General features: G+C 36.2%; 1 protein-coding gene and 1 non-coding gene across 2 annotated transcripts in view; one reads left to right on the forward strand and one right to left on the reverse strand.

Annotated features, from left to right (window-relative positions):
- ARID5B (AT-rich interaction domain 5B) overlaps window positions 1-12,985 on the reverse strand; it is a 203,625-nt gene that overhangs the window by 130,038 nt on the left and 60,602 nt on the right. The gene's annotated exons all lie outside the window — the stretch shown is intronic.
- Window positions 10,081-10,186, forward strand: LOC125995672 (small nucleolar RNA U13). Its single transcript, XR_007491151.1, has one exon. It is a non-coding gene; the product is annotated as a small nucleolar RNA U13 (small nucleolar RNA).

Consider the following 12,985-nt stretch of genomic DNA (forward strand, 5'->3'; position numbering starts at 1 on the left):
CCCTCCCCCCCCCCAATACTCCATGAAATCCTTAAAAAGAACAATTACCAGGAATTTTGAATTTAAAGACAAAACAAGCACAACAAAAAGAGAAAATAGATCGGATTCCAAGATGCCTAAAGTTGCTCTAGTCCTGCTCTAATATCAGATTTATTTTTTTAACCACAAATATTTAAATAGCTGTTCCCCCCTGCCAAAAACTGCCTCTTCTCCCAGAGGAAAATCACTAATGTAGAAAAGTAATAAAGGACCTTGAGGAAATCAAGTCACTCGCAATGATGCATCATTGTTCAATGATGAGAGATCTGGACCAGGCACCCTCTCCAGGAGTCCAGCACCCCAACTTCCCTGTGCTTTCTCTCTACTGTTTGCATGCTCAGATTTGGGTTCAACCTGGCTTCACTCTGCTTTCTTTCTTCACAGACCAGGCCTGGCTTGCCTGCCTACACACCCAAGACCATTGGAAGTTTATATTCCAAGGACATGAACTGTCCCTACTCAAACAAAAATGCTCGGAGCATTTTCAACCCTGTGGGGAAGGGAATTTGTAACAGGGTAGTTCACTCTTCAAAAATGCTGCCCTAGGACTTTTGGGCCCCGGATGTCCCCCAAAAGGTCTTCCCCTCTCAGAGACAGCCAAGTGAACAACCCCAGGTGGCTGGGCTGGGGTTCCCCTGAGCTGGCAGCCTCATTTCAGTTGCACCATCATTTGCCTGATTGCTGGAGTTTAAACTGTGCATTTCTTTCTTTCTCCCTAGCAGTGTATATCAACCCTTTTTTTTTTTAACAACAACATCTGCTAAAAAAAAAAAAAACAAGAACAAAAAACAAAACAAAAACAATACCTGTTTTGTTCACTGGCATAATTAATTTTTTTAAGTGCTGGCATTGTGTCTCATTAAGGAGAAGGTAATTTGATCTCTATGTGTTGCTAAATATCTCGGTTTACCTTCTAATCTGGCAATTAAATTCGGGAGTCTTTACTCTGGAGGTAGGGTATCCAAAAGAATAGCTGTTAACCACATGGAATGAGGTAAAGTTAAGTAAAAACCAAATACAAAGAAAAATTTAAAAAATTGTTTTCTTAGTCACCCCTATTTCAAGTGGTGCATAGCTCCCTATGGCTGGTGGTACCTTATTGGAAAGTACAGAAGCAGAGCAGGTCACCAGCACAGAAAGTTCTTTGGTAAAAAATGGCTGCCTGAAGGATTGGACCCAGCTATATCCTTCCCACTGCTGTGCCACTGGTGGCTGATAGGTTTTGATTGACATGTAAATGCTCCAATAAATGCTTACAGTGATGAAATTCTTCATCTCCTTAACACAGAAACAAAATGTGAGGCCCAGGAACAGTTGTTAGACAGCACAAAGAAAAGACTAGGCTGGGGAAGTTATTTCCACAAATATTAGAATTCTAATGTTAGCACAAAACCATTTATTTTTAGACCTTTCCCTTATGAAAGCAAGAAAAACAGAGAGCACTGCTCCAAATTTATACCCAAGAGCCATTCACAATATAACACAGCAGTAATAGTTAGCAAATAATAATCCCCATCATGGGGGTCATGATATTCATGCATTAAATATTTTTTTATTCTACAAAACACTCTGTCATTTTGTTTCAATCAAATCACAAAAACAATGTGGTGAGGGTGAAATTCTTATACCCATTTTATTGGTGAGGCAAAAATAAAATAAACAGACATTAGGGAAGATACAACTGGGAAAATATTAGTAGCTATCTAGGCTCAGGCTTTCAGACTCCAGATCTTTCTAATCTATAACAAATGACATCTTTTGCCCAGAATCCACCCACTGGGATCTTCTTCCTTCTTATCTATGCCAGGTAATTAATTGTGATCCCTGAACAAAAGTACACTTATACTCTAGTCCCTCAGAAGCCCAGCAAAATCGATTGTCCTACTTAATGATCATTTTTGGCTTCTGCAATATTGAAAGGCTAATCTTACACAACCATAGACTTCAGAAAACATTATTAATTTATCACCCCAAACCCATTTGTTCTGTGGATTATCAATCTCAAACAGTGGTTCTGCAGCACAAGATGATATACTGTGTTCTGGCTTGCACAGCTGCTTTGCGTTTTGAATTCTTTATTTATAGAACAAGTCAAATTAATAACTCAAAAATGTTGTTTCAGGCAAAAGTAATGGACACACAATAAAACTATTCATTTCCTAAAAGGTCACTCCAGGAGATGCATACATTGTTTAAAAGCCAACCAACAATGCTATTATTTCTTCAAAAACTGAAAAAATGTATAATAAGCAGTTAGAACACATATCTGCCCCCAAGACCCCAGGCTAATTTAAAGTACAATCACAAGGCAATCAATCATACTCCAAAATTACTTCATTTTCCAAACTGTTTACACTTTTTAAGTTACAAATCCACTTTCTGCTATTTCAACTCACGATTTACAACTACAGATTTAGACCTCTTGGCAAGCGGCCAAGTGCTAGTCATGAGGGAACTAATGATATGAACAGATCAGTGTTTTATAAAGGAGAAAAGCGCATGTAAATTTCCAGTGTGTCTGCAAGTAATCAAGGCACTGTTGACTATAAATGAGACCGTCTCAAATTTATTTTAGGAGAAATATCTTAAAGCTACACTTTTTATCCAGGCCAAAAAAAAAAAAAAAAAAAAAGAAAAAGAAAAGAAAAGAAAAGAAAAAGAACAAAATCTTTTTGGTGGAACGCTGAGATTACTCAGATAATTGTAAATAAATGGTATGGGAACAATATGGAAAGAATAGTGAAATAAGTGACTTATTTCAGTAAGTGACTTATTGCAACATTCCTGTCTTACATGCCTTCATAGTGATTTCTGGAATGCTAGTGTTAATGGAGAAGGAGGAAATGATTTCTCTCTCTTATTCTCTTTCTCCTCTCTCTTAAAATTACTATTGTTTTTTTTAAATTACTATTGTTAACCACAGCATAGCAATCTCTTGTTCCTCGCTCCTTTAAAAAATTTGCTCTCTCTACTCTCTTCTCTTACATCCTCTCCCTCTCCCCACTATTCATACTCCTCCCCCTTCCCCTTTCTACCTCTCCCCCTTTCAAATTGCTGTTGTTAACCTTAGTAGCAAATCATGTTTGTTTTCAAGTGGCCTAAAATTCTCTGAATAAAAAAAAAAATAAAACCCTGGGGGATACAGTTTAAAATTAAATAGGATCTTTATTGTTTCCTTACAACAGTACAGCCAAATAATCACTTGGTATTATTTGTACAAATAATGTCAGATACTCATTTTTCTTGCACGAATAATTCCTCTAGTCGATCATATCCTGCTCATCGTCAAGCCTCCCCTTTTGCTGTCACCAAGCATATGCATTAGACTGGAGAGGATAAATTTAGCCAAAGTTTCATGTGTTCCTACATGTTAAAGAGTAGAGTCAAGTAAGCATATTTAGATGTGCAGGAGCCTTGAGAAAAAAGGCTTAAAATAGCTCCAGAATATACATACATTGCACAAGTCCATTCTCCATGATTGATATTTTAGAAGATCATTACATGACTCAACTCAATTTTATAATTGGATATTGCCAGATACAATAAACCAACAGTGTACTCATAAGGCATCATACATCTTAAACAATCTGTAATCATGAATCAACCTAATTATTTGAAACACTGTCATGAAGTGGAGAAGAAATTAAAATAAACTGACTGCCCCAATATCTCATTTTATTTTCGAAGGACCAAAGCTTTTTATTGGCCATAAAGCCCAGCCCTACAAGAGGTGGTAAACCGGACTCTTTAGATAAAAAATGTACACACAGAAAATCCATAATAAAGATGAAAAGCTTCCCAGTCCTCTCTTTTCCCCAGGCACCTTTTGTCCATTAATTCAACTCAAAGTGAGGATATCTTGGAATCTGGATCAACACACACCCACACACGCACTCCTGTTTTATTAGAACTTCAATTTGTTCTTGCTTTTGTCACTCGCAAAAAAGCCACTCTGAGTGGAGTGTCTGCTTCCAGTTCTGAGTAATCTCATAATAAATTCCCTAGACCCTGATTGCCCTATTGTGACAGCAGCCAGATAAATGCTCATTGGCTGCAGGATCCCTTTAAGTTAACCCCTTAATAGATGTCCCAAACTACAGAGTTCTCAAATAATGTGGGTTCTTTCTATTCATCCCTGCATCCCTGCGAGAGCACAGAGACTGGGGAAGGAATCCCACCTACCCATCCACCTATTGTGGAGTTAAGAACGTACTAGAAGGCAGGAGTGCATAGGTTGTCTCTACCACCTGGCAATTTGGTACACATATACACATCCAGCAAAGAGGGATTGGTGGAGACTTTGGTGCTTTAAAAGGCATTTTTGGAGCTCTCGAAGTATTAGGTAATTGTTCCCAATTAGAGTGAGGAAGTAGGTGATAGAATTATTGGTATAGAAACATATTCCACAGGAAAACTACACATCTAAGTTGGTGATATTATAAAGTTGTTCAATTGCTTTTGAAAACTGACAGCATGTTTTTCATTTTCTATTGGCTTCAGCAATACCAAGCATTGAGAGATTTTTCAATATACTTGTCCTAACTTATTGAAAAGTTTCTTTAAAATTTAACTAAAATTTAAAATTAACTAGCCAAAGTTTCAAAACTTTGCTCTAACCTTTAATCTCCTAAAATCCACTTCTAGGAAATTTTCCTAAGGAAATGATCAAGGACACACAAAAATTATATGGCTTCAAGGATTTTATTGAAAGCATGGAAAAAACCCAAAGTCCAGCAATAGGAGACTAGACTAGATAAATGACAGTGCACCCACAGAATGGAATGCAGTACAGTTCATTATTAAAAAATGATTCTGCAGACACATCTGCTTTGTATAAAAGAGCACATTAAGTAAAAAAGTGATAGAAAACTGAAAATACAGTACAAATGTTCAAAATTAAAACAAAAAGTGAAAAGTTGGAATGAAATAGCAACAGCGGTTATTTCAACATTGTTGTAATTGGGTTAATTTTTTCCTACCAATTTTTTCATTGGAAGTAAAATTGGAGCCAAGAGATGGATCAGCAACCAATGCACCTGCCTAGCGAGCAAGAGGCTGCAAGTAGAGTTCCTCCTGGAGCTGCCCAGTGCTGAGTGTAATCCATGCTGCTCTGTTGTCTGTTCTTCCTGGCATCAGAATATGATGCCTACCTGTAATTTCTGGTCCCACCACAGTGAAAGCTATAGCCAGATGTGGGGGCCTTGACAAGCTCTACAGCCAGAAAGTATGTAAGCACCACAATTAAATCAACTTGACCCCAGGAGCCAGAGATAGATTACAACAAATAAGGTTCTAGTTTTGCATGCAGCAGACCTAAGTTCTATCCCAGGCACCATATAATATTCCTCAAAATCTGCCATGAGATATTCTTGAGCACAAAGTCAATGGCCAGGAGTTCTCCAAATGAACTAAAGTCTGTGTATGTACAAGCACTTTAACTAAAGGAGAGGGACCCTTCTACTTCTCCCACCCCCAAACTTTGCAAGAACATAAACAGAACGAAGGGAGAGTCAGGAAACAAACATTTACAAGGAAGCAAGCAAAAATGTTAATGGTTAGGAAAAAACACAACTATATATAGAAAAAAATGCAATCACATAAATTCCCCTTGTTGGATGGTCCAAATTATTTGCTCAGATCTTTTCTGAAATAGTATGTCCAAGGCTGATGTTTTTGTAACTCAGAGAAATTCCACTCGACATACCTACTAGGGAAAATAATTCACCACAGATATGCTCTAGAATCTTTATGCAAGATAACTATTTATTTTTATTTTTAAACTGATGAGTCAATATTATTATTAATCACATAGAGTTTATGTTAAAGTTTATTATTACATATAGTACTTTCTCCCCAAGTAGATAATGTAGAGATGTTTCATCATCAGGTAGAATACTTTCACGATATAACTTTTAAAGATAAAAAAATAACTTCCTTCTAATAACACACGTACTGACTTCTAATTATTAGAAAAGACAAACATATTAACAATTCTCAGGACAGTCGTCCAAAGTACACAGTCTCAGTGAAACTAAACAATCATTTTTTTATGCTTTGAAGGGTGGCTGTGAAAAGAGATAAAACTTTGAGATCAGTTACTCTTTTACTCTGAAATGTGAGAAGAGAAGGAGATGGAGAGAACACTTAAATTTCTTTCTCTCCACTCTCAATTCAGAATTAACATTCAATTACAAGACTGAATGTCAAGATATATAATAAACTGAACTGAAAAAGGGAAAAGAAAACATGCTCTTTTTTTTTTCTTCAAATGAGGTTCAGAGCTTTTGCCCATTAAAGTAAACCAAATATGATTCTCTCAAAAATTCCAGCCAAAAGGCAAGATGCCAAACACACTTAACAGATAAATCACTGTTCCAGGGTCTCTCTTTTACTTTTTTCCCCTCTCTTCTTTCGTTTTTTTTCTTCTCTATTCTTACACACACACACACACACACACACACACCCCTCTCTACCACCATCATTTATCACCACCACACACACCCCACCTCACGTTAAAAGCAAACTGAATATCTCCCCTTCTCAATCAGCTTACAGAAAAATAAACCAAAGGAAACAATTACTTTTGTTGAAGAATGCATTGTTTAGGGGCAAAGTCGCATTAAAATAAGTTCTACCTTCTTCACCAAAGATTAGCGTTTCATATCTTGGGATCAAGCCATTGTCCGGCACACTATGTATAACTTACTGTAGTTAATTTATCACTAAGGTCATTGTAAACTAGGAAGGAGTTGGTAAACAAAAACGAATCACAGGTTTCATTTTTTTTGTCTTCTTTTCAAACTGGAAGACCTAACAGTTTCCTGTTCCAACATACAAAATCGTATTGCTTCTATCAACCTCCTCAGTGCTCCTTGCCAGCAGTTTCCATTTAATTAAACTGACAGCAAAACAGGGCCTTTCGCTAATGGGATCCAGACCATTTTTCCTTCAATGTAAATTCTCAGGCATGAAATTACATCTGAAATAGACACAATAATCCTTCTATATCTTGGACATACATTTAATCTATAATAACAATTCCTCTGTCTATATTACAGTGTGTTTTAGATTTTCAGTTAACCTTGTTTTAACTGGAATGCTCCAGTGTTACACAATTTGAATTCACCTTAACATTCCCCCCAATGCCCTGGCTATTTGGAGTCATAGATTATTGGTTAAGTACCAAATGTCAAAGGCTAATGCCCATAGCGGGGAAGAACAATTATAAAATGAATGAATTATGTTTCTGTTTGCAACCTTGTTCTCAAAGTCAATTTATGTAAGAGCTTTTCATCAATTGTTGATAAAAATAACTATAAGCATTTTAAGTGTATGTATATCTAAATTTCATATAACAAATCAGTGTTTCAAGTATATTGCTAGTCAGAGACAACTATATTGATGAAGTCCGGCTAGTAGATCTAATTATATTAACATAATTAGTAGACCGAATAACTATTATTTTGTTTTACAGATATTAGTCACTTCTTTGGTAATGGCAAGCCATAATATGCCTTTAAAACTTTATTCTTTCCAGTTCCTTATAATGAGGGGAAATTCAATATTATTATATGTATCCATATTATTATAAATTCAATGTGATTATATGTATTAACTGAAGAGGAATCCAGTGAGGAAATTTAGAATGAAAATCAAGAATTTTATAGCCAAAAAGAAAACAAAAGAAACAACATTGCATAGGGCTGTGCCTTCAAAAGTTGGGTAGAAGAATTGGCAAAATTAGTTGGGTAACGTGTCCCTGAAAGTCAAGGCAAGCCTCTGGGAAAGCATTTCAGTCTCAGCCTTGCATGTGTGAGGCCCTGGTTTGCATCACTGGCACCAATAAAACCAAACAACAGCAACAAAATCAAACCTCAATATCAGGACAGACCCAGAGATTAGCTATGCAGGATATATGTGAACACAAATCCTAAGAAACTTCTAAGCTCTAGCTAGAGTCAAAGAAGACTAATTCATAAGTTCAACCACTTCCTAGATAAAAATGGCAGGACCTTGGATGGTTTGTCCACAAAATATTTATTTCAACAGAGAAAATGACTTACTGCTAATGTTTAGGGCTGACCCCTTCCCCAAAAACATAGAAACAAAATAAAAGTATGCAATTCCCAGATTTATTTTTATCTCTTTATCCAGAATGCTTGTGTGACCATTCTACAATACAACTTTACGAAACAAAGAAAAAGATGGAAAACAAGCATTTTAGGACTTGCTGAAGATCCTATCACCTGATATAAGAAATAATTCTATTGTTCTCTTGGAAAATACAAAGCAAAGCATTTTATTTTGGTGTGTGTATTGGTGGGGGGTGGGTGTTTGCAGAGCAGTGAGGGGACCATTTCAGAATATCCTGACAGCCTCTTTGAAAATGAAACATTTCATTTATACAGCAGAAGACAGTTGTGGTAAGATTAGAAATCATTTCAAATCTCTCAGGCAATCAAAATACAGTCTTTTCATGCGGATGGAAGGTCTCTTGTTTTACAGAAAATGCTAAATAAACAATTCTATGGGCAGAAATGTGAAAGCAATTTATTATTGTTCTATTCACTTTGGTTAAAACTTTCAAAACCACATGAAGTCTATAAATAGAAGCAGGTCTTTGTCTTTGGGATGTTGAAAACAGTTTCTCTTGGGTCCAAGGCAAAGAGGCAGGAAATTATTGCTCTTTTTTTCACCATGGAGTAACACACCAATTCATACAATGTGTAAAAGATTGAATTATTTAAAAAGACTGAATTGGAATAAATGACCAATCTGCCTGCATTTTTCTAAAAGTCGAGGACATTATGCCACAAATGGGTTATAATGAGGGCTTTTCTTTTTATTTTAGACGCAGGTAGTTTAATTGCTTATGACAGTACTTAATATAAGATTACCAAAAAGAGCATAAAACTGCACCAGTAATGGTGCCTTAGAAATAGGATACCTTGGGAGGGTTGACTTTAAGATGTTGAAAAAGAAACATAAATCTGTAGGGACTGTTATAAGGTTGGGAGAACCTAAGGAACAGTTGGCCAAATTCAAATCCATAAACACTTAGTTAAGTTTAGAAACACTGTGTTTAACCAGAAAGTCGTCTTGCAAAATGATTACTTCTAGCTCACTGTTTTTTAAATTGAGGTTTGCAGCCTATTAGGAGGATTATAAAATCTATTAGGTGGGTTGAAACCAAAGTTTTAAAAAAATTAGTGTAGAGTGGCAAAGAAAATGCTAGAGTACATTATTCATAATAAGTAGAGTTTGGTAAAATTTGGTTCACACAAACACACAGGAATGTGAGTGCATGTGAAATTCTGTCTCAACAGGTTAAATTTTTATGATTCGAACAAGCATAACAATAATAAAACATTACAATATTATTGCTATAAAATCTTGCCCAACTAGTGTTTATGAAACGAGCCACCCACCACCCTCCTTTGTTGTTGTTTTTTTTTTAGGTCCATACCCAGCATTGCTCTGGGCTTACTTTTGCTCTGTACTTGAGGATCAATCCTGGCAATGCTCTAGGGGAAATACTGAAGGATCACTCCTGGCAATGCTCAGATAAAATACTGAAGGATAATTCCTGGAAATGCTCAGGTTTGCCAGGGAGCAAACCTGGATAAGCTACATGTAAGGCAAGTGGCTTCCTCAGTGAACTGTCTCTCCAGACCCAAATTTGAAGAACATTTCTAAATAGCTAATGTTTTATGAAGCCTTAGCATAATAGACTATTATGTGTTACTGAATAAATCAATGAGTGAATAAATACTAAGATTATACAACCAGATAATTATTTACCTGCATTCAATAAGTATATTCAACCCAAAGAGTTACATGAACTCCTTCAGAAGCTGGGCAATTCCCTTTTATTATATGAATACAAACTTGCAATACTGACAAAATAAAATACTAGCATCTTCCTTCCATTGAAAATTATATATTTATGAACAGATAGATTACTATTCTAGACCAAAAAGGTATTGATTAAGGCTGTATATAGTTTCTGCAAAATATGTTAGTAAAGAAAGGAAACAGCTTATCCTTTTCTGGGTTCATAAGCATGATGATTGGGTTTTCACACACCTGTGTGATATGTGCCTCCCTTTCAACCTTGTCACGATGTCAGCACATCACCCTTCTGACGAAAGAAAGAAAGGAAGAAAGAAAGAAAGAAAGAAAGAAAGAAAGAAAGAAAGAAAGAAAGAAAGAAAGAAAGAAAGAAAGAAAGAAAGAAGAAAGAAAGAAAGAAAGAAAGAAAGAGAGAGAGAGAGAGAGAGAGAAAGAAAGAAAGAAAGAAAGAGAAAGAAGAAAGAAGAAAGAAAGAAGAAAGAAGAAAGAAAGAAAGAAAGAAAGAAGAAGAAAAAAAAGAAAGAAAGAAAGAAGAAAAGAAAGAAAGAAAGAAAGAAAGAAAGAAAGAAAGGAAGGAAGGAAGGAAGGAAGGAAGGAAGGAAGAAAGAAAAGAAAGAAAGAAGGAAAGAAAGAAAGAAGGAAAGAAAGAAGGAAAGAAAGAAAGAAAGAAAGAAGGAAAGAAAGAAAAAAGGAAACAGCTAATATTAAGGTAGCTTCAATACTTAATATTAAGCACATAGTTGAAAGATGAATATTTATTGTATTTATCTATGAAAAACCTTCTCTGTCATTGTCTAAGAAAAAAATGGATAGAGGAAAATGACTTTTTGTTGTGTATGAAGATACATGACACTGTGTGAACCATTTTCAACCAGGTTGACTCTCTGATACCATACTATCTCCCCCTTTGTCCATGTACAAACAATTGTGATGTGGCCAAAAGTAAAGAAAGGCAAAATAAACACATGATTCACTAATAACCATGAGTCCATTAAAAATGTTCTTAGAACTAGATACTCTAGGGGCCTGAGTGGTAGTACAGTGGTAGGGTATCTGCCTTGCACGTAGCTGACCCAGGAAAGACATGGGTTTGGTCCCCAGGATCTCATATGGTCCCCAGAGTCAGGAGTAGTCCCTGAATGCAGAGCCTAGAGCAACCCCTGAACACCGCTGGATGTGGCCCAAATTAAAAAAAAAAAACAACAACAACAACAACAAAAAAACAGAACTAGATTCTCTATGCAATTAAACATTACCTGGTAAAATAAGCATCTTCCTGTAAGACACTTGGATTTAAATAAGCAAGATACATCTCAAAAAGAAATTCAAGTAGGATGATGGCCACATAGAAATAGTTGTACTGGTTGTGTTTATTCAGAGGTTGCTTGTTTGCTCAAGTAAAGATAAAGATTTCTCAAACTTGCAGATGACAATGTTGAAAGATTTGATCCAAATCTGCTCCTGAAAAGCTAAAAGTTGTTTGAATAAAAAATAGTTTCAGGGGCCTGAGAGGTAGCACAGCAGTAAGGCAATTGCCTTGCATTCGGCCAATTGAACCTGGTTCAATTCCTGGCATCCCAGATGGTCCCCAAACTTGTCAGGAGCACAGAGCCAGGAGTAACCCGTGAACATCTCCAATTAATAAATAAATAAATAAAAAATTTGTGAAATGTAATAAGAAAAAATACAGTGTGACATTTGGTTTTTAAAAAAATTATTGTGCAAGAAAAAATTATGGTGGCCTATATTAAAATTTCAGATAGAAAAGATTAAAAAAATTATGCTATGCATAATTTTCACATGAATCTCCAGGAAGTACTGCTGGAGAAGCACAGTAAAAATATGGTCAGAATTTATAGAAATAAAGATCCAGATAAAAGAATGTAACAGTCTTAAAATAAACTACATTGGAGATAACAAACAGAGAACTAGAGAGAGTATTTTCTAACAATCATTGATTAACTGAAGCACAGCAAAGGGAAAGAAATATAAAATTCCAAGTTGGGTCATTGAAATTTTACAGCCACTAATATGCTTGCCTTCAGAGGCCAATCTTAGTTTGATCTCAGCATAGCATCTGGTACCTTGAGCATCATCAGCAATAATCTCTGAACAGAGATCCAGGAGCAAGCCCAGAGCACTGCTGGGTATGTCCCCAAATCAAAAATCGCCCCAAAACAAACAAACAAAACAAAACAAACCTCCAAGTTTGAATCAGGAAGGCATGAGAAGATGGCAGAAGATCCAGGAAGATTTTAGACTCTCTTAAAAGCAACTTGAGAACTTTTAGAGGACCATTATGAGGTTAGGGTCAGTGCAGCTATAAAGGGGTACAGTCAGTCCCTGTATAAGGTTTCACAAAGCACCCTTGGATTTAGCCCTGGAGATCTGCAATATCAAAGGGTCAAACAGCATTGTAGCTCTGGACCCTCTCACTGAACTGCCGGGCAGGTTGGTCTCCTGGGCCCCCTGAGTACTGATTGGGAGCCTGGCACCCCAAATTAAAGCAAAAACAATTAAGGACTTTCATAATGGAAAAGAAGTCACACCATATCTTGTTGAATTTCTTTAGTGAAATAGTTCCAATGAATAAATGTGGTAAAGCCACAGTATTTGATACAAAATATAAACCAAAAAACTGGGCCAGAGAGATAGCACAGGTGTAGGGCGTATGCCTAGGTTGCGGCTGACCCAGGAGGGACCCAGTTTAATTCCCAGCACCCATATGATCCCCCAGTCTGCCAGGGGCGATTTCTGAGTGTAAAGCCAAGGAATAAACTGTGAGTGCTACTGTGTGTGGCCCAACAACCAATCAATCAATTAATCAATCAATAAATTAGAGGTTTAAAAAAACTAAAGAACTTTCTTTCTTAAATTTATTAATATATTTATTTAAGCACCATGATTACAGACATGTTTGTAGTTTCAGTCATAAAAAATACCCCCCCCAAATAACTTCCTAAAATCCCAAGAATTAAAGAAAATCCATGGCTATGGCATTTAACTCAGTACCACTGCAAGAATAATGGAAGGATGACTGTGGTGGATGTAGAAAGAGACTCGATGGAACTGCTAAGATTTCTTAAAATAAATG

Source organism: Suncus etruscus, chromosome 17 (assembly GCF_024139225.1).
Source record: "Suncus etruscus isolate mSunEtr1 chromosome 17, mSunEtr1.pri.cur, whole genome shotgun sequence".
Taxonomy (NCBI): domain Eukaryota; kingdom Metazoa; phylum Chordata; class Mammalia; order Eulipotyphla; family Soricidae; genus Suncus; species Suncus etruscus.